The sequence below is a fragment of the Mobula hypostoma genome, chromosome 7 (genome assembly GCF_963921235.1).
Source record: "Mobula hypostoma chromosome 7, sMobHyp1.1, whole genome shotgun sequence".
NCBI classification, from domain to species: domain Eukaryota; kingdom Metazoa; phylum Chordata; class Chondrichthyes; order Myliobatiformes; family Myliobatidae; genus Mobula; species Mobula hypostoma.
This window is the reverse complement of record NC_086103.1, coordinates 123,272,764-123,291,604: the sequence shown is the minus strand read 5'-3', so window position 1 is coordinate 123,291,604 and position 18,841 is coordinate 123,272,764. Positions and strand designations below refer to the sequence as shown.

Here is an 18,841-nt window from a genome sequence, read left to right as displayed (position 1 = left end):
ACATTCTTGATGATAAGTACTTATTCCTAACTTTCTGGCATTTACAGTACTGTGGGGAAGTCTTAGGCACCCTAGATTTTATTTTATATGGTTTCAGATGGTATGGCCTCCACAGAGCTCCGATCAACATCAGCGGGACTGTCTGGGATTAGCTGGAGAGACAGAAACAAGTTAGGCAGCCAAAGTATGCAGAAGAACTGTGGCAAGTTCTCAAAGATGCTTGGAACAACCATCAGCCATTTTCTTATAAAACTACACAACAGTGTACCTAAGAGAATTGTTGCAGTTTTAAAGGCAAGAGGTGGCCACACCTAACATTGATTTGATTTAGATTTCTTACTGTTTATTGCTCTTTATAGTAATTTTTGTATATTTAAAATCTTGGTTATTTTTGAAAGCATCTTAGCTTTACAGAATTCCTTTTTACATGTGCCGAAGTTTTTGTGCAATACTGTGTATATGCTTATTTCACAGGAACCGAAATCCAGATATATCTGTTTACCATAATCAAAACAGTCTGTTTATTCATGTACTGACTTCCTCCTTCACAGTTTAAAAATGACAAATGCAACTATCGATCTGAAACTTCCAGATTTCATCTTTTTGTCACAAAAGTCACTTCATACTCTACAATTTCAAGGATTTAATATTTCTGGTTGACAGTCAATTTTGCTGCTTATTTTCATACTCCAGTATGGAAATAAATGCCTTACTAAAAAAAGAGGAAGCAGGATGATGGAAAATAAATGCAAATAAACAATGGGCCAGTTTCCAAATTAATTTGATAACACCCTTATGGTTTATGTTTCAAGTAGAATTTAAAGCAGCCAAGCCAAGCAGTAAGTAAGTATTCCCTTTTGCATATTCACGTAAGGTAAAACCATGGAAGCCCTCAAAATATGGTTTGTCCCTGGACCTAATCAAAGTTTTGTTTGGGAACACATATCAAAGTTGCTGGTGAACGCAGCAGGCCAAGCAGCATCTATAGGAAGAGGTACAGTCGACATTTCAGGCCGAGACCCTTCGTCAGGACGAAGGGTCTCGGCCTGAAACGTCGACTGTACCTCTTCCTATAGATGCTGCTTGGCCTGCTGCGTTCACCAGCAACTTTGATGTGTGTTGCTTGAATTTCCAGCATCTGCAGAATTCCTGTTGTTTTTGTTTGGGATATTATCTGACCTTTTCTTTTATATACTTGTAACTTAGTCATTAAGAATAATCAGAGCATGGTTAAAGTTTGTACAAGACTTGCAATAAATAGGCATATGATTACAAGTCAATAATGCAGAGAGCATGAATTCAATAACTGTTTAAGTACTGAATAATCTAAGAAACTACCACCCTCTCTTCTTGCCAACCTTGAAGTATAGTAGTTTGCCTGGGTATTAAGAATGTGGTGTAGTATAGGATAATGACACTGGCATTGACATAAAATATCATTCATGGTCTTACTGAATGGCAGGATAGGTGCAAAAAGCTGAAAGAGTCATTGTTTCTCCTAATTCTTAATGCTTCATGTTCATTCTTCCTCTGCAGATATTTTTAAAAAGTCATCTTGATGAGTGTCATTTAAACTAGAGCCACTGACTGCAAATCTTGTCCCAGTAAACAGGGACCACTGAAACTTACATACAGATAGGTGGTGAAGTGGGGATACCAAGGAGGGATAGAGCTTCTCTGTTCATTTTTACCTCCCTTCCTTTACATGCTGCTGCAGTCTCCATCACTGTTTTATTCAATACCACCTTGTGTAATCCTTCATGGAGAATCATATTGATGACAACATTTTGATTTATTGATGACAACAGAGAGCGGATCTTTGCAAACTACTGATGGAAGAAATCCACCTATGGTCATTGAGATCTTCCTGCAAGTTGTCAACGGTGTTCAAAACAGAAGACATTAAAGAAAGCTCAAACTTAATTTGTTTAGCTTAAAGAAGATATGACTAGTGACTCTGAAACAATGGGATAGTATTACAGATCTCAAATTAAAATTCAGATGTAGTTGCATTGAACTCGATGCAAGGCAAACCCAATAATATCTGGAATGTCTAGGGACATCTCGTCACTTAATAATACCCTATGTATCTGAGGATATCAAGCAAAATATTTCAAGCCAATATTCATGAAACAGGGAAGGTGTTTTTCAATGATATTATTACCGAACTTCAAATTCCAAAAGAAAAAGTTCTTTATTTTTAAAGGCCTAAACACATGTCATTGCTGATAACATTATAAAAATTGATCTACAGTGAATGTATGGTCATTTGAGTAACCATACAAAGCATAAATGTTAACCAGACAATGAATACATGCAACTTATAATTAGTATTTTTAACTTGGCATAAAAACACCAAGACCTCCATCATCCACTTCCTCAATTGTTCAAAAGGTGTCTTCCACAAGTCAGTTGACTAGACTGTGGGAAGAACCTATTGTTTGTATTATATGTGCAGATGCTCACAGTCTCACTCTCATGTCCCATTTTCACCCATCCCTTACTGCAATCAGACCAGATACCAGAGGCGGAAAAAAAACAAGCTAGTTGGACATCTTTCATTCATGAATATTGACTCTAAACTAAATGAGGTCATAGCTGACAAAGCAGAGACATTTTTGAGTTTATACTAAAAATGCACAACTACAACAACCAGTAAATGAAGCATCTATTTGGTACTTAAAAGATACCCTTCCCATTCATATTTACCAGTAATTCTTTGAAACTACAATCAAGTGGTTAATCCCCATTCAGATGCAGATCTTCCACTTTTTGACTGAGTATTATCACAATTACACAAACAACCTCTGCATTACAGGAGAATTGCAATCTCAGAGAAAAAAATCTGTATCATGATTTATCATAACACATCATCTATGTGTGCATCCAGAAACACGAGCCATGTTTTTTAACTTTTTTATTTCACATAAATCCTGACATTGAATTTTATCAGGGCAAATTCCCATTACCTAAATGGCCATAACATGCAAATCACCTGTATTTAATTCCTGTTCTCAATAGTCCCACTATCGAAGCCCTGAAGTTGAGTTCTCACTCTTAGTAGCAAAATTATGGAAAGGACTTCATCACTTTACATCACCACTACAAACAAGATGGTTCTAAAATGTTACATATTTACAATAAGCTGTACCAGTTAATGTCATTCTTCTGCCTGAAACAGTTCTGTGGTCCAAATCCCAGTTTAATTTGGGTTAGTAGTTAAATTGGTCACATGGGTGTAACTGGGTGGTGCACAATGTTCCCTCTAATTTGTAATGATCAGTCTGCACAAAAATCTTGTACTGTGTAATTTTTTGCCCAATGACAATGACATGTGCACACTGAATAATTTCTTCAATAAAAACAGTACAAATAAGCCAGCTCTAAAATCTGCAGGCAAATCATCATAAACTCCATGATGTTAATACTGTTCGCACCACAAACCAGAAAAGGAAATGTGAGTGAGTATGACTGTGAAGTATACTTAACATGCCAATGAGGGAGAGGGTGACAACCTTTTGCCCGCAGTTTAAATTCCTTTGTGTGCTAGTAGCAAAAGATGTATACACACACGAATGCACACCTTAGAGGGAACAACTGATGGTGTGGGCCCATTGGGCAAGAAGGGCCTGTATCATTCTGCACAGCACTGTGCAAAAGTTTAGGCAAATATTTATTCATTAACACACAGTGCAGAGTACGCTCCTCAAGCCATGCCAGCCAGCAAATTTCCCAATCGGATCCTTGCCTAATCATGTGACCAATTAGCCTACCAACCAGTACATCTTTGATGGGAGGAAGCCAGCACTGGGACGGGAAGAAAGTACAAACTCTGTACAGGCAGTGGCAGGAATTGAACCTGGGTCGCCTGTACTGCAAAGCATTGTGCTAACCACTGTGCTACCATGCCTAAGACTAGGGTGCCTAAGACTTTTGCATGGTACCAGTGTAAAATTTTACGTATTGTACTGTATGCTACCACAAAGAAAAACAAGTTTCATGACATGTGAGTGATGATATTGTGGACTGCATGTGGGAAGTGAACAGGGAGAGGGGAATCATAGTTGGGAAAAGGGGAAGGGAGAGGGGAGGGAATGGGAAGCACCAGAGATGCATTCTGTAATGATCAATAAACCTATTGTTTGGAATCAAATGACCTTGCCTGGTGTCTCAGCACTGGGTATGTCTGCACCCGGGCCGCCCTGTCCTTGGCACTCCTTCTCTGCCAGCTGTCCAACACCCCTCCTGCTGCACTTCACCCTCACCATTCCCAACATTCTTTGATCCCAGATTTACAAACTCTCTGCTCCACATTGACAAATATAATACTCAGTAAAATCCTTAGTCATCTGAGCTATATATGTGCCCAAGACTTTTGCACAGATCTGTATGTGCGTGCATGCACGCAAGCAAGCAAAAAAAAAGTGCAGCCCCCATAAACTCCCTCACCCCTCCGCAACCCACACTCTGGTTTGCCAGGTGTGCATATTGAAATGGTTTCTTCTTATTTTACAGCAGCTTTCCCTCATTTATTTTGGAGGAAACATTTAAGTATCTTATAATGTCCCTTTGTAAGACAAAGTATTTTTAATTTGGTTATTTTTTTTAGATCCCAGTCTTGAATGTCATCCGTTATGAAAAATCTGATTCCAAAACCACTTCTAATTTCAAATGAATTTGTACCAAAATCCATTGGAAACATTCTTAGCTTCAATATGTTCCAATAATTCAAACCATTTACAATAACCTTATTGAAGACAATTTAAAATTAAAACTGCAACTAAGGAACCCGGTTTTTTTTAAATAAAAGATGAGTCAATCATGGCAGAAAAGCTTTTAAACCCCATAATATTTAATAAAATACTTGAATTCCTGTGCTCTTCTTAACTAGTTCCTCACTTTTTCTTTATTAACTGTTATTCCTTTCCTAAAGTATATATTCAGGACTGTGGTACCATCACACGCAAAAATGAGTTAATAATGTAAAATATTATATGCAAGATTCTTTCATTTGCAATTTTGCAGGTTCAGGTACATTTCAATACTTGTTCTGTTGAAAGAGTTCCTCCTATATATAGCTATGAAAGTGAACAATTTATTTATCCAGTTACTGATCCATTTCAATAGTTACAAGTACTTTTGTTCTGAAACATTCTTCTTTCCACAGAATGCTCTCCATTGTACAACTATAGAAGTTTTTGAGTGTATTTGTTGACATGCCAAATCTCTTCAAACTCCAAATAAAGTATAGCCACAGTCTTGCCTTCTTTATAACTACATTGGTATGTTGGGACCAGGTTAGATCCTCAGAGATCTTGACGGAGGAACTTGAAGCTATTGACTCTCTCTACTTCTGATCCATCTATGAGGATTGGTATGTGTTCCTTCGTCTTACCCTTCCCGAAATCCACAATCAGCTCTTTTGTCTTACTGACGTTGAGTGCCAGGTTGTTGCTGCGGCACCACTCCACTAGTTGGCATATCTCACTCCTGTACACCCTCTCGTCACACCTGAGATTCTACCAACAATGGTTGTATCATTAGCAAATTTACAGATGGCATTTGAGCTATGCCTAGTCACACAGTCATGGATATATAGAGAGTAGAACAGTGGGCTAAGCACACACCCCTGAGGTGCGCCAGTGTTGATCGTCAGCGAGGAGGATATGATATCACCAATCCACACAGACAGTGGTCTTCCAGTTAGGAATTTGAGGATCCAATTGCAGAGGGAGGTACAGAGGCCCAGGTTCTGCAACTTCTCAATCAGGATTGTGGAAATGCTGGTATTAAATGCTGAGCTATAGTCGGTGAACAGCATCCTGACATAGGTGTTTGTGTTGTCCAGGTGATCTAAAGCCATGTGGAGAGCCATTGAGATTGAGTCTGCCGTTGATCAATTGTGGTGATAGGCAAATTGCAATGGGTCCAGGTCCTTGCTGAGAGAAAAAAAAATGATGGAGGAATGGAATTGCTCTGTGAGCTAGCTTCAGCATGGCTACTGTCAATGTTATAATAAAATATTTCTAGCTATTTTTTTACAAGTTTTAACAAATTGTACATATGATGCACTCGTCAGCTGCAGCATGTTTAATTGGTTTGTACATTAACGCACTGAAACACCTGAATCAGCATCTTTTTAAAAGAAAATAGATCACAAATAGAAAACAATTGGTTACTGGCAAATGTGTAATCAAGTACATTCAGATAGAAGCAATATTATGCTTTAAACAATGATAAAATATTCATAGTTCAATTTTATATCGAGAGTTGAAGAACTTCTCTTGAATATAATTGAGTTTGCTCTGACAATTTATGTTGGATAAAATGTGAATCTCGCTGGAACTGCCAAACCAATTCAGTCAGATGGAAACCCAGCCTTGTGAATAAAAAAAAATTATTTTAATTGTACTGGTAGTTGAGAGCTTCCATGCTCACCATTGATCTCCTAGGTTTGCACTCAATTTGGTCACGTCCTGGTCAGAACCTGGAGAGTGAAGGAAACTATTTTCAGCACGCAAGACCCTTTGCATTGGCACAACCCTCACATAGATCAGAGCATGTTGTTCTGATTAAATTGCTGCTAAATTATTTTACAGCTAGCAAAGCATTGTCTCTGGCTTAGGCTGATTTCAAAATATGCATTAGGTATGTAGCAAAACAAAATGCAGCAGAATAAGTTGTAGAACATTAATGTATTGCCAAACTGCTACAAATGGTCTGGCTGGGTTAAGGTAAATTGCAGAGCCAAGCGAAGAGCATTACAATTACAAGATACTAAGAGTATTTGAACATTGATCTCGCAGGAGCACAAAACCCTAACATTAATTCCAAGATACACTATTTACAGAAAAGATTCCCAAATTTAAACAACTGATAAATGCTTAAGACACAGAGAGGAATAGCTTGAGATGTCATTCAGGATAGGTTGAGGAGCAAATAAAATTTTCATGCCTTACAAGGAGTATCATGCCCTTAAAAATGTTAAGAACAATCTCCAGTCCTTGGCAGTGGAATTGGAAAAGTAGATCAAAAGCTTACTTTAAAAAAGTAATTACTCTATTTTTCTACCTCTCATGACGTGGAGGTCATTTAACTCAACAAGTCTATCCTGATTCTCAGAGCAATCCCATTCCACTGTTTCTAGTAACTAGTTGTAATTCATATCTGTGTACTCCACCCAGGAAAGTTTTGAAGATGGGAAGCCCAGCACATGGGCATACTGGGTCTGTTTTAAGTAATGTTCTGCCCCTGGCAAATGACACTTAAAGGGTTGATGGTGGATATGCAATGGCAAGCATTTAAAGATCGCATGGATGAACTACAACAATTGTTCATCCCAGTTTGGCAAAAGAATAAATCAAGGAAGGTAGCGCACCCGTGGCTGACAAGGGAAATTAGGGATAGTATCAATTCCAAAGAAGAAGCATACAAATTAGCCAGAAAAAGTGGCTCACCTGAGGACTGGGAGAAATTCAGAATTCAGCAGAGGAGGACAAAGGGCTTAATTAGGAAGGGGAAAAAAGATTATGAGAGAAAACTGGCAGGAAACATAAAAACTGACTGTAAAAGCTTTTATAGATATGTGAAAAGAAAAAGATTGGTTAAGACAAATGTAGGTCCCCTACAGACAGAAACAGGTGAATTGATTATGGGGAGCAAGGACATGGCAGACCAATTGAATAATTACTTTGATTCTGTCTTCACTAAGGAGGACATAAATAATCTTCCGGAAATAGTAGGGGACAGACGGTCCAGTGAGATGAAGGAACTGAGGGAAATACATGTTAGTAGGGAAGTGGTGTTGGGTAAATTGAAGGGATTAAAGGTGGATAAATCCCCAGGGCCAGATGGTCTGCATCCTAGAGTGCTTAAGGAAGTAGCCCAAGAAATAGTGGATGCATTAGTGATCATTTTTCAGAACTCTTTAGGTTCTGGACTAGTTCCTGAGGATTGGAGGGTGGCTAATGTAACCCCACTTTTTAAAAAAGGAGGCAGAGAGAAACCAGGGAATTATAGACCGGTCAGCCCTATATCGGTGGTGGGGAAACTGCTAGAGTCAGTTATCAAAGATGTGAAAACAGCACATTTGGAAAGCGGTGATATCATCGGACAAAGTCAGCATGGATTTGTGAAAGGAAAATCATGTCTGACGAATCTCATAGAATTTTTTTGAGGATGTAACTAGTAGAGTGGATAGGGAAGAACCAGTGGATGTGGTATATTTGGATTTTCAAAAGGCTTTTGACAAGGTCCCACACAGGAGATTAGTGTGCAAACTTAAAGCACACGGTATTGGGGGTAAGGTATTGATGTGGATAGAGAGTTGGTTGGCAGACAGGAAGCAAAGAGTGGGAATAAACGGGACCTTTTTAGAATGGCAGGCAGTGACTAGTGGGGTACCGCAAGGCTCAGTGCTGGGACCCCAGTAGTTTACAATATATATTAATGACTTGGATGAGGGAATTAAATGCAGCATCTCCAAGTTTGCGGATGACATGAAGCTGGGTGGCAGTGTTAGCTGTGAGGAGGATGCTAAGAGGATGCAGGGTGACTTGGATAGGTTAGGTGAGTGGGCAAATTCATGGCAGATGCAATTTAATGTGGATAAATGTGAAGTTATCCACTTTGGTGGCAAAAACAGGAAAACAGATTATTATCTGAATGGTGGCCGATTAGGAAAAGGGGAGGTGCAACGAGACCTGGGTGTCATTATACACCAGTCATTGAAAGTGGGCATGCAGATACAGCAGGCAGTGAAAAAGGCGAATGGTATGCTGGCATTCATAGCAAGAGGATATGAGTACAGGAGCAGGGAGGTACTACTGCAGTTGTACAAGGCCTTGGTGAGACCACACCTGGAGTATTGTGTGCAGTTTTGGTCCCCTAATCTGAGGAAAGACATCCTTGCCATAGAGGGAGTACAAAGAAGGTTCACCAGATTGATTCCTGGGATGGCAGGACTTTCATATGATGAAAAACTGGATGAACTAGGCTTATACTCGTTGGAATTTAGAAGATTGAGGGGGGATCTGATTGAAACGTATAAAATCCTAAAGGGATTGGACAGGCTAGATGCAGGAAGATTGTTCCCAATGTTGGGGAAGTCCAGAACGAGGAGTCACAGTTTGAGGATAAAGGGGAAGCCTTTTAGGACCGAGATGAGGAAAAACTTCTTCACACAGAGAGTGGTGAATCTGTGGAATTCTCTGCCACAGGAAACAGTTGAGGCCAGTTCATTGGCTATATTTAAGAGGGAGTTAGATATGGCCCTTGTGGCTAAAGGGATCAGGGGGTATGGAGGGAAGGCTGGTACAGGGTTCTGAGTTGGATGATCAGCCATGATCATACTGAATGGCGGTGCAGGCTTGAAGGGCCGAATGGCCTACTCCTGCACCTATTTTCTATGTTTCTATGTTTCTAAAGGCATGGAGGAATGCATTCATAACTCTTACATCACAAGATTAAAGATTATTGGAATATATGAATATTGGAGCTTAAAGTTTTGGTCAGGCGAAGAGGATTTGTAAAATTTAAAAATCCACTACTCAAGCTTTGGGAATTGGAATGCAATTTGATTGGCAGTTGGGGGAGAGTGGTCATAGTTGCAAAGCATAAAGAAGCTAGCCTAAACAAGTAAAAAAAAATGGGTAAATTATCAACCTCAGTCTGAGTTTTGGACTATAACATTTATGGAAATTGGAAAAGCATTAACAATAGCAAAGACATTTGTAGAATTAAACCTATGAGGAAATAAACCATTGATGAGAGTTTTGATCAAATTGGGGATAAGGTAGAGACAGAGATAAAAGCAATCAGTCTTCGAATGAACATTATGTAATGTTTTGCAATTCATTTGGACTTGCACATACTGAATCTCTTAGATTTTACTTGGCTTGACTTAACCTGAGCTAGTGACATGAAAAAGGAATGGAATCAAAACCTGGAGTTAAATTTATGACAAAGCTGTCTGGCTGTCAGTCAAAGATTTTTTGACAAATTTCCTGGTCTCAAAACTATTAAAATTAAAATTTTTGAAAAACAGTTGTTTATTTTTCCAGCTTCATCGGTAAGTTGATGTAATCATTTTTCCTCCCTCCTCTTTTGAAAACTACAGAAAATGAAATAGATTATTTGCTTTACTCATAGAGTCATAAAACACTACAGCACAGAAACTGGCCCTTTGGCTCATTTAGTCTGTGTCCAACCATTAATCTGCCTAGTCCCATCGACCTGTACCTAGACAATAGCCGTCCATACCCCTCTCACCCTAAATTTATATCAAAATTTCTCTTAAATGTTGAAATCAACCCCATATCAATCACTTGCACTGGCAGCTTGCTCCACACTCTCACCACCTTCTGAGTGAAGAAATTCTCCCTTATGTTCCCCTTAAACATTTCACCTTTCACCTTTAACCCATGACTTCTAGTTGTAATCTCACCTAACCTCAGTGGAGAAGCCTGCTTGCCCTTACCCTATCAATACCCCTCATAATTTTGTATACCTCTATCAAATCTCCCCTCAATGTTCTACGTTCTAGGGAATAAAGTCCAACCTCTTCCACTTTTCCCTATAACCCAGGTGCTCAAGTCCCAGCAACATCACTGTAAACATCCCATCTAAAGGTATTGAAAATACCACAAAAGTTTGATGACAGGTGCCTATGGCTGTGGATCAAATTAGTTGAATTTCATCGACATACAAGATGGGCTTTCAGACTCCTCCTCCAGCTGATAAAAGGCAAATTACAAATGGATCTGATCAGGAAGAGAGGGCCAATAATGTATCCATGGAATAAACTGTGCAAGAATGCTAGAAATACATGGCTTCCAGCAACAATCTAAAGTCATTAAAGTTATACATGAGTGGAGGTGAAGGAATTATTTAGCCTGGATAGATTATCTTTTCATCAAAACCATAGCTTTCCTATCAAACCACGCAAATGTTTCTTATAACTTAAAGTGTTATTTCCATATCCCTTAAGCAGGATTCTGTGTATTCAAAATCTTGAACTAATCATTGACAAATTTTTAGTACTTTTTCCAATCAAGGAATAACTTCATATGATCAGCTCTCTTTCATATTGCATTTTGACACTGTTTCCAAATGCTTAAAAAGTTGTGAGTAGTCTATATTTCAGAAGCATATTTGAGAAAAGGAAATGCTGCTGTCTGGTAGAGCATGTGTTTTATACGAGATTTTGAGACCTTTATGTTAGAATACCCCTCTTTCCGTTATTGTCAAAAGATTTGTTGATGCATTGAAGAGATAGCATATACTGACTGTGCATCTTAAAAATAAATCAATAAGTTATTCTAATAACCACATGTTGAGGATGCCCAAGTCTTAATAGACTGAGGCTAGGAAAAAAGGAAAAAAGAAACATAAAGGAGTTGACTATCATGCGTTCCCTTCTGGGTAACGTTATGACCAACTAGGTCAAAACTTGACAACAAATCACCCAATTACATCTCAACAATTCACTTGCCACAAGTATACACTTGTAAATAAGTAAATCACGTAGGTGATAAATACTATCCAAAATGTTTTATTTAGTAACAAAATAAAAACAAGAATCCTATAAAATTTAAACTTCAGTCTTTGGGACAAGCATTAGACTTGATGGTTATGTTTGTCAGCTCACTCAGATTGTCTATGTATTTGAAACATTCTAAACATGAACATTTTGATATAGGTTTTACTTCAACTTAGTGCCTTCAATATCTGTGAAGCATTAGTGGGCAAGGCTTTGTTAATGCCAAAGATTATTTGCAATAAAACAAAATGCTGGAAATCATCAGTCAGGCACCATCCAAGGAAAGAAAAAGTGTTACCACAACATTTCATAAGTATTTTAAAAAATCACCAGGCGTGGCTATTTGGCATAGCTCATTTTCTTTTTCATCAACACTTCAACTTGTTTGGTATTTTTGATTTCAACCATCTGCAGTAGCCTGCTAGAAAAAGCTATTTATTGAAAGACACGCAATTATCTAGAGTTTTTCACAATCATAGGACATCCCTAACTGTTTTACATGTAACAGGGCTTTGCATGACTGACATTTTATGCATATTATTGTGTTTAAAATGGTACATGGACGATGACTATAATCTACTGTGATGTTGATTGGCTACTACACATTGGGGAAAACATTTGAGAAAATCCTCTGGCTCCAGAAAATAATCCCTGGAATTTGAGCAGGTAGGACCTCAGTTTTGTGTAACGACAGGAAAGCAGCACCTTTGACATTGGTCCATTATCTCTCACACTGTTCCAAAGGGTCAACACAGAGACAGACTCGAATAAGACTTGTCATTCAACTCAGAGACAAGAATGCAACCAACTGAGCCACGCCTAACAAAAAAGAATATAATAATAAGCTTGATGTCATGTTCTCTTCATGAAAAATCTTAACACTTCCAAATGTCCTTTAAAGTGCAAAAAGCTTTGAGATCTGCCACTACATTTATTTTTACCACTTACTGTGTCCCAAATCTTATAAACAAATTTATGTTTTGAATGTTGGATTGTTAAAAACATCCTTTGATTATGGAGAAATGGGTAACTCGTAAGGCTATTCAAACTATGTGCAATGTGATTCCTCAGTAAATATTTGTGTTCAAATTTAAATCAGTTAGGTGTTAAGTAACACAAATCCACATTCATGGTACTTTCACCAAACACTAAATTAGCCATTAAGTATACTTCAGTTTCAAGTATAAAATTTAAACTACCGGTATTTGAAATACATATTACACAATCCTGTAAAAGATTTGAGGAACTATAGTTCAAATATTTTCACTTATGCAAGTTAGAATGTTTTCCCCCCCCCCAAGATGCTAATTGGGGTCATTACATCCAATAAAATGCTATCAACAGATTGGTTATAAAACTAATTAAACCTTAAAAGATTAAAATGTAATTTTTTGAAATACATTTCATATGATTCAAGTGATCATTCCAAAAATTCTAAAAGACCTGACATTAGTTTAAAATGCTCCTGGAAAAGAGTGTTAATAATGTTAAATCAGGTTCAACTAGTTTTGCACAATTCATAGCCAGTTGCAAATGTAGTTTCCACCCCAATGTGAACAACTGATTCACTTTACTGTAATGTCATAGAATGTCAGTTAGTCATAGTCAGAACATGTGATATAAAGTTAAACTAAAATTTGCCAGCCGTCTTAACATATAAACAGCAAAGTCTAAAGTACTTTAATTTAACTGGTTATAAATGAAAGACTGGATTACTTTCAATCATACAACTTCACATTAAAAAATCAGTTGTCAGAACAGTTAACTATATGCTGTTATGTGATTTAATACAAAATATTGTACAATCTTATAGCTATTTTTGTGCTATAAGATTGTACAATATTTTATATTAAATCACATTTTTAAAAATACTACAAAATTGCTATAGGAAGGTAAAGTATTTTAACTAAACTCCTAACACAGACTACGTATCAGCATATAAAAAATGAATTAAGTATACTCTAATTTTTAGTCGCCTCAAAACCGAGATGTAAAATCAAATCTATAGAACCAAATATGACATTAAAAATTACAAATAAGGATACCCTAACAATATTTTTCTAGCGAAGCTGGTAATCCCATAACTGTAGAACAATAATTAACTAAGTTTTTAAAGTTAAAGTGTATTTTTTATTAGTTGAATAAAATTAGTTCATGGCTATATTCAGCGAAAGAACAAAGCAGAGCACATGAATTCCACATCACTAAACCCATCGAACTTTAGATTTTCTCCTCTCTTAAATTATGCCTAAATATTTAAGAAAAAAGATCTTTCTCATGTCCACATTCTAAGGCATTATTCAAAAAGAAATCTAGCACACTTTCCTGAAATAAATTGTACTCAGAGCAATGCAAAACTGCAATCAGAAATAACCAATATCACAGATACACGCAAAACAAGTAATGTGATCCCATTCTGTGAATCTTAACACCTCCCATACCAATCACACCATTCATGGAAAGCTACGCCTGGCCCAAACTCCCCAGATCCATGACAATAAAATCTTAACTCCAGTATAAAAACAGTGAAGTCATATCCAAAAGCAAAGGTCCATTTCAAAGTACATTTTCTTTAACATACAAACATAAATCACTGCTTCTCCACAACATTATTTGAATGAGATGTCACAAACAGCTGTGAAATTACTGATACTGGTGTAGGGTTTATAGTGAAGAGCCAGGAAACCACAGAACACAATTCCAGGCAGGAGGTAGAAATTACTCTCTTTGACATCAAAGCCCTATAAGTCTAAGTCAATGCACAAAAATGAGAAAATACTCCCATATTTGGAGTCAAACTTTGCAGAAAGTAGAATTGTTGTGTTTGTTGGGGATCAATCATCCAGTCCTAAGATGTTAAATTTCCTAAGGCACTGTCTCAGGCCCAACCTTCTTATGTTGCTTCATTAATGAACTTCCTTTCATTGCAAGGGAAAGGTGGAGATGTTTGCTAATGGTTAACATTGTAAATGGAATTGAACAACTCAACAAATTAACCAGTCCAGTCATGCCCATTTACAGCTTGATAAAGGCATTTTCCAACAAGATGATCTAACCACCTGTTCTTGACATCAGCTTTGTCAAGTTCTCCATTGTCACACAGCTCCTACTGACCCCTAACTCAATCATGCCAGCCTCATAAATACTATGGATATGACAGGAAGTCAGGGATTAGTTATTCTGACTCACCTTTGGTTATTCAAAAGCCTTTCCAAGCCAAAAGTTAAGGAGTATGACAGAATATTCTTCACTTGCTCTAACAACTCTCAAAATATTTTTGACAGCATTCAGGTCAAAGCAACCTGCTTGATTGGTACTTCACCAACTAAAACAACTTTCATTTCCCCTGGTGTTGGGTACACAGTACAGTTAGTGTGTACTATCTACAAAAGCATTGTAGTCATTTGTCTAGACTGGTTCAACGGTGTCTCCCGAACCCATAATCACAAGTCAAGTACTGTACAGCAAGCCCGCAGGAACGCCATCACTTGCAGGATTGCTTCCAAGTCATGTACCAGACTGAGAATACTGAATATCACCAAACCTTCATTAGTGCTGGGTCTAAATCCAATAAATCCTCCTCAACGGCACGATGGAAGTGTCTTCACAAGGGGGGCTGTAGTGGTTCAAAGCAGCTCATCGCCACCTTCTCAAGAACGGTTATCTTACAGGCAGCAAATGCTGGCCAAGACAATGATGCAAGATTCTGCAAAACAAAACTGTAATAGGTTCAAATATGCCAGTATATTCACTTAAACTTAATTTATATATGAAAAATTGCAACATTCTAACATCCCGCCCCGGATCGTAATCAACCAATGCAGAGTTAATAGGCTCGGAGCCTGGGATAGGACCTGCAATCAAAACTTACAATTTCTTTAGAGAGAAATGTTATTAGCAAGCTACGTCAACGCATCTGTTGGTTTGATTTGTTCATTTTCACGAGTTAAATAAATGTTTTGAAAACGGGCAGGTTTGATAAACTGTCTTCTGCTGTCAAAATAACACACTGGAAAATAATAGACCATGAAGATTCCGTTTCAATATAAAATTAAAACGCTGCCAGATTCACAGAAAATGTTCTCTTCTAATGTACAGACAACGTGCAATACGGGAATGGTACCTAGAAGCAAAGTTAATACACTGTACCTCTGGAAAGGAGTTTTTCTTTGTGTATCTAAAAGCATAAAACGTCATTTATTTTTCTGTGGCTTCCTGGAAACTGCGATTCTGAAGAATTCGATATCGAAAAGACAACATACATGTATCACTCACCCTTAATTTTTAAATGGCAAATCACAAAGCAGACTTAGCTTTGGCATTTTATGATTCATGTTTCTGTTTATCCCTAAGCCTGTATGCTTCCTTCCGAACAACATTATTCCGCACAACTATCAACATTACTACCGTTCCGAGGAAGAGACATGCAAAGACGGACTCACCAGCACGCACTTCGTCTACACTGTACTGCTGCAGATTCCAGTAATCCGACTGGAATTTTTAAACTGGTCTCAGTCACAAGTGCCACCCTTCCTTAGAGTCAGCGTGCGAGGTATTATACATTGAGCTAGTCAAGACGGTCCTTTAAACAAACTGTTCTCGTGCAGTAGTCCAGTGCTAGCAACCTAAAGTTTCCGCCCTGTAGAATAAGAAACGCGTAGCATTCCTGTGATATACCGAAACTGGGCAAGGCCGTGTGCAAACAAAGAAATGGAATCCGGAAATGGGTTCTCCGCTGATGTCAGCTCTCAGAGTAAACCTTTATACACCAACTGTTCCAGGAATGTGAAACAATACAGATTTGCAGATGCGCTTCTTTGACGCGGAACCGGTTGATTTCCGACTGAAGCTGCACTGACTGGTTTTGCATCCCAACTCTCTGATAGAGTCATCGAGTCATAGAAAAGTACAGCACAGGGACAGGACCTTCGGTCCATCTAGTCCGTGCCGAACCATTTAAAATATCTAGTCCCATCGACCTGCACCCAGACCAAAGCCCTCCACACCCCTCCCACCATGTACCTATCCAAACTTCTTTCAAACATTGAAATCTATCTTGGATGCACCACTGGTGCTGATAGCTTTTTCCACACTCTCCCGAACCTCTGCGAGAAGAAGTTTCCCCTCATGTTCCCCTTAAACTTTTCACCTTTCAACCTTAACCCATGATATCCTGTTGTCCTTTCCAACCTCAGTGGGAAAAAAAACCTGCTTGCACTTACCCTATCTATACTCCTCATAATTTTGTATACCTTTATCAAATCTACTCTCAGTCTTCTACATTCCAAGAAATAAAGTCCTAACCTATTAAACTTTTCCTTATAACTCAGGCCCTCCATCCCCAGCAACATCCTTGTAAATTTTCCATGTACTCTTTCAACCTAATTTACATCTTTCTTGTAGGTAGGTGACTAAATCAGCATACAATACTCCACATAAGGCTTTGCAATGTCTTTTCCAACTTCAACATAACATCCCATCTCTTGTACTCAATACTTTGATTTATGAAGGCCAATGTGCCAAGAGCTTTCTTTACAACCCTACCTATCTGTGACGCCACTTTTAATGAAGTATGGACTTGTGTTCGCAGATGCTTTTGTTCCACCATACTCCTCAGTGCCCTGATGCTCATTGTGTAAGACCTACCCTGGTTGGTCCTACCAGAAAGCAACACCTCGCACTTGGTTGTATTAAATTCCATCTGCCATTTCTCAGCCTATTTTTTCCGCTAGTCCAGATCCCCCTGCAAGTTCTGACAGTATTCTTTGCTGTTCACTACACCCCCCAATCTTCATGACATCCACAAATTTGCTGATACAGTTAACCACATTATCATCCAGCTTGTTGAAATAAATGACAAACAAGAATGGACCCAGCACTGATCCCTACAATATTCCATTAGTCACAGGCCTCCAGTCAGAAAGGAAATTATCTACTGCCACTCTCTGGCTTCTCCCACAAAGCCAATGTCTAATCCAGTTTACCACCTCAGCTTGATTGTCAAGCGATTGAACCTTCTTGACCTACCTCTCATGCAGGACCTGGTCCATGTAGACAACATCCAACGCCTTGTCTTCATCCACCTTCCTGGAATCTTCCTAGAAAAACTCTATAAGATCGGTTAGACACAACTTACCACATACAAAGCCATGTTGACTATCCCTAATCAGTCTATGTCTATCCAAATACTCTTATGTCTGATCCCTTAGAAATCCTTCCAGTAACTTTCCCACTACTGATATCAAGCTCACCAATCTATAATTTCCTGGGTTTTTTTAGAGCCTTTCTTAAACAGCAGAACAACATTAGCTATCATCTAATCCTCTGGTACCTCACCTATCCATAAGGATAATTTAAATATCTTTGATAGGGCCCCTGCAATTTCTGCACTTGCCTCCCACAGGGTCTGAAGGAACACCTTGTCAGACCCTGGGGATTTATCCACACTAGTTTGTCTCAAGACAGCAAACACCTCCTCTTCTGTAATCTGTACAGGATGCATGACCTCGCTGCTGCTTTGCCTAATTTCTATAGACTGTGTCCATCTCCTGAGTAAATACAGATACAAAAAAATACATTTAAGAACTCCCCCATCTCTTTTGGCTCCACACATAGATTACCATTCTGATCTTCCAGAGGACCAAATGTGTCCCTTGCAATCCTTTTGCTCTTAACATATCTGTAGAATCTGAAAGGTTGACTGTTAATTCCCCTTCACAGATGTTTGGATGTGAACACGGACATGTGTATGACTTAGATTTCCAGCAACTGCAGATTTTCTCGTCATCAAAAGTCAATATTGGCAAAACTTCACTATTTTAGATGACCTTGGGTATAAAAAATCCTTAGAGTTCCAAGATGTTGTCTGAATATTTGTGGCAATGATATAGGAAGAGTGAAGAGATTGAGGAGAATGCTGCCCAGCACCTGGGTAATAGGGAGATTTTTGGCAGACCAGCACTTCATCCCATGGAACATGGAAGTTTGAGGGGCGATCACATAGAGGTGTTTAAAATTATGAGGAGCATGAATAGGGTGAATGCACATTGTCTTTTTTTTTAGGGAAGGAGAACTAAAAAGTAGAGGGCATAAGTTTATGATTAGATGTGAAATATTTAAACGAGACCTGAGAGACAACCTATTCATATGTCCATGTGGAAAAAGCCGCCAATGGAAGTGGTTGAAGAAAATACAATAACAATACTGTATTTTAAATACTTTTGGATACTTACCTGGATACAAGGGGTATAGAGGGATATAGGCCAAACACTGGCAATTGGGCTTAGCTTGGTGGGTACCATG

At 38.4% G+C, this 18,841-nt stretch overlaps 1 protein-coding gene across 6 annotated transcripts in view; it reads right to left on the bottom strand.

Moving 5' to 3' along the window:
* Positions 1 to 16,372, bottom strand: part of sytl2a (synaptotagmin-like 2a) — a 127,539-nt gene extending 111,167 nt beyond the window's left edge. The window contains exons 1-2 of one of the 6 annotated variants that reach the window (XM_063053940.1): positions 15,982 to 16,372; positions 15,084 to 15,245 (exon numbers count right to left, since the gene is read on the bottom strand). The gene's annotated coding sequence lies outside the window, so the exon portion shown is untranslated. Of the gene's footprint in view, positions 1 to 15,083; positions 15,259 to 15,981 lie in introns of all 6 variants that reach the window. The other 5 variants (XM_063053939.1, XM_063053938.1, XM_063053942.1 and 2 more) reach the window with 5 other exon arrangements.
* Between the last annotated feature and the right edge of the window lie 2,469 nt (positions 16,373 to 18,841).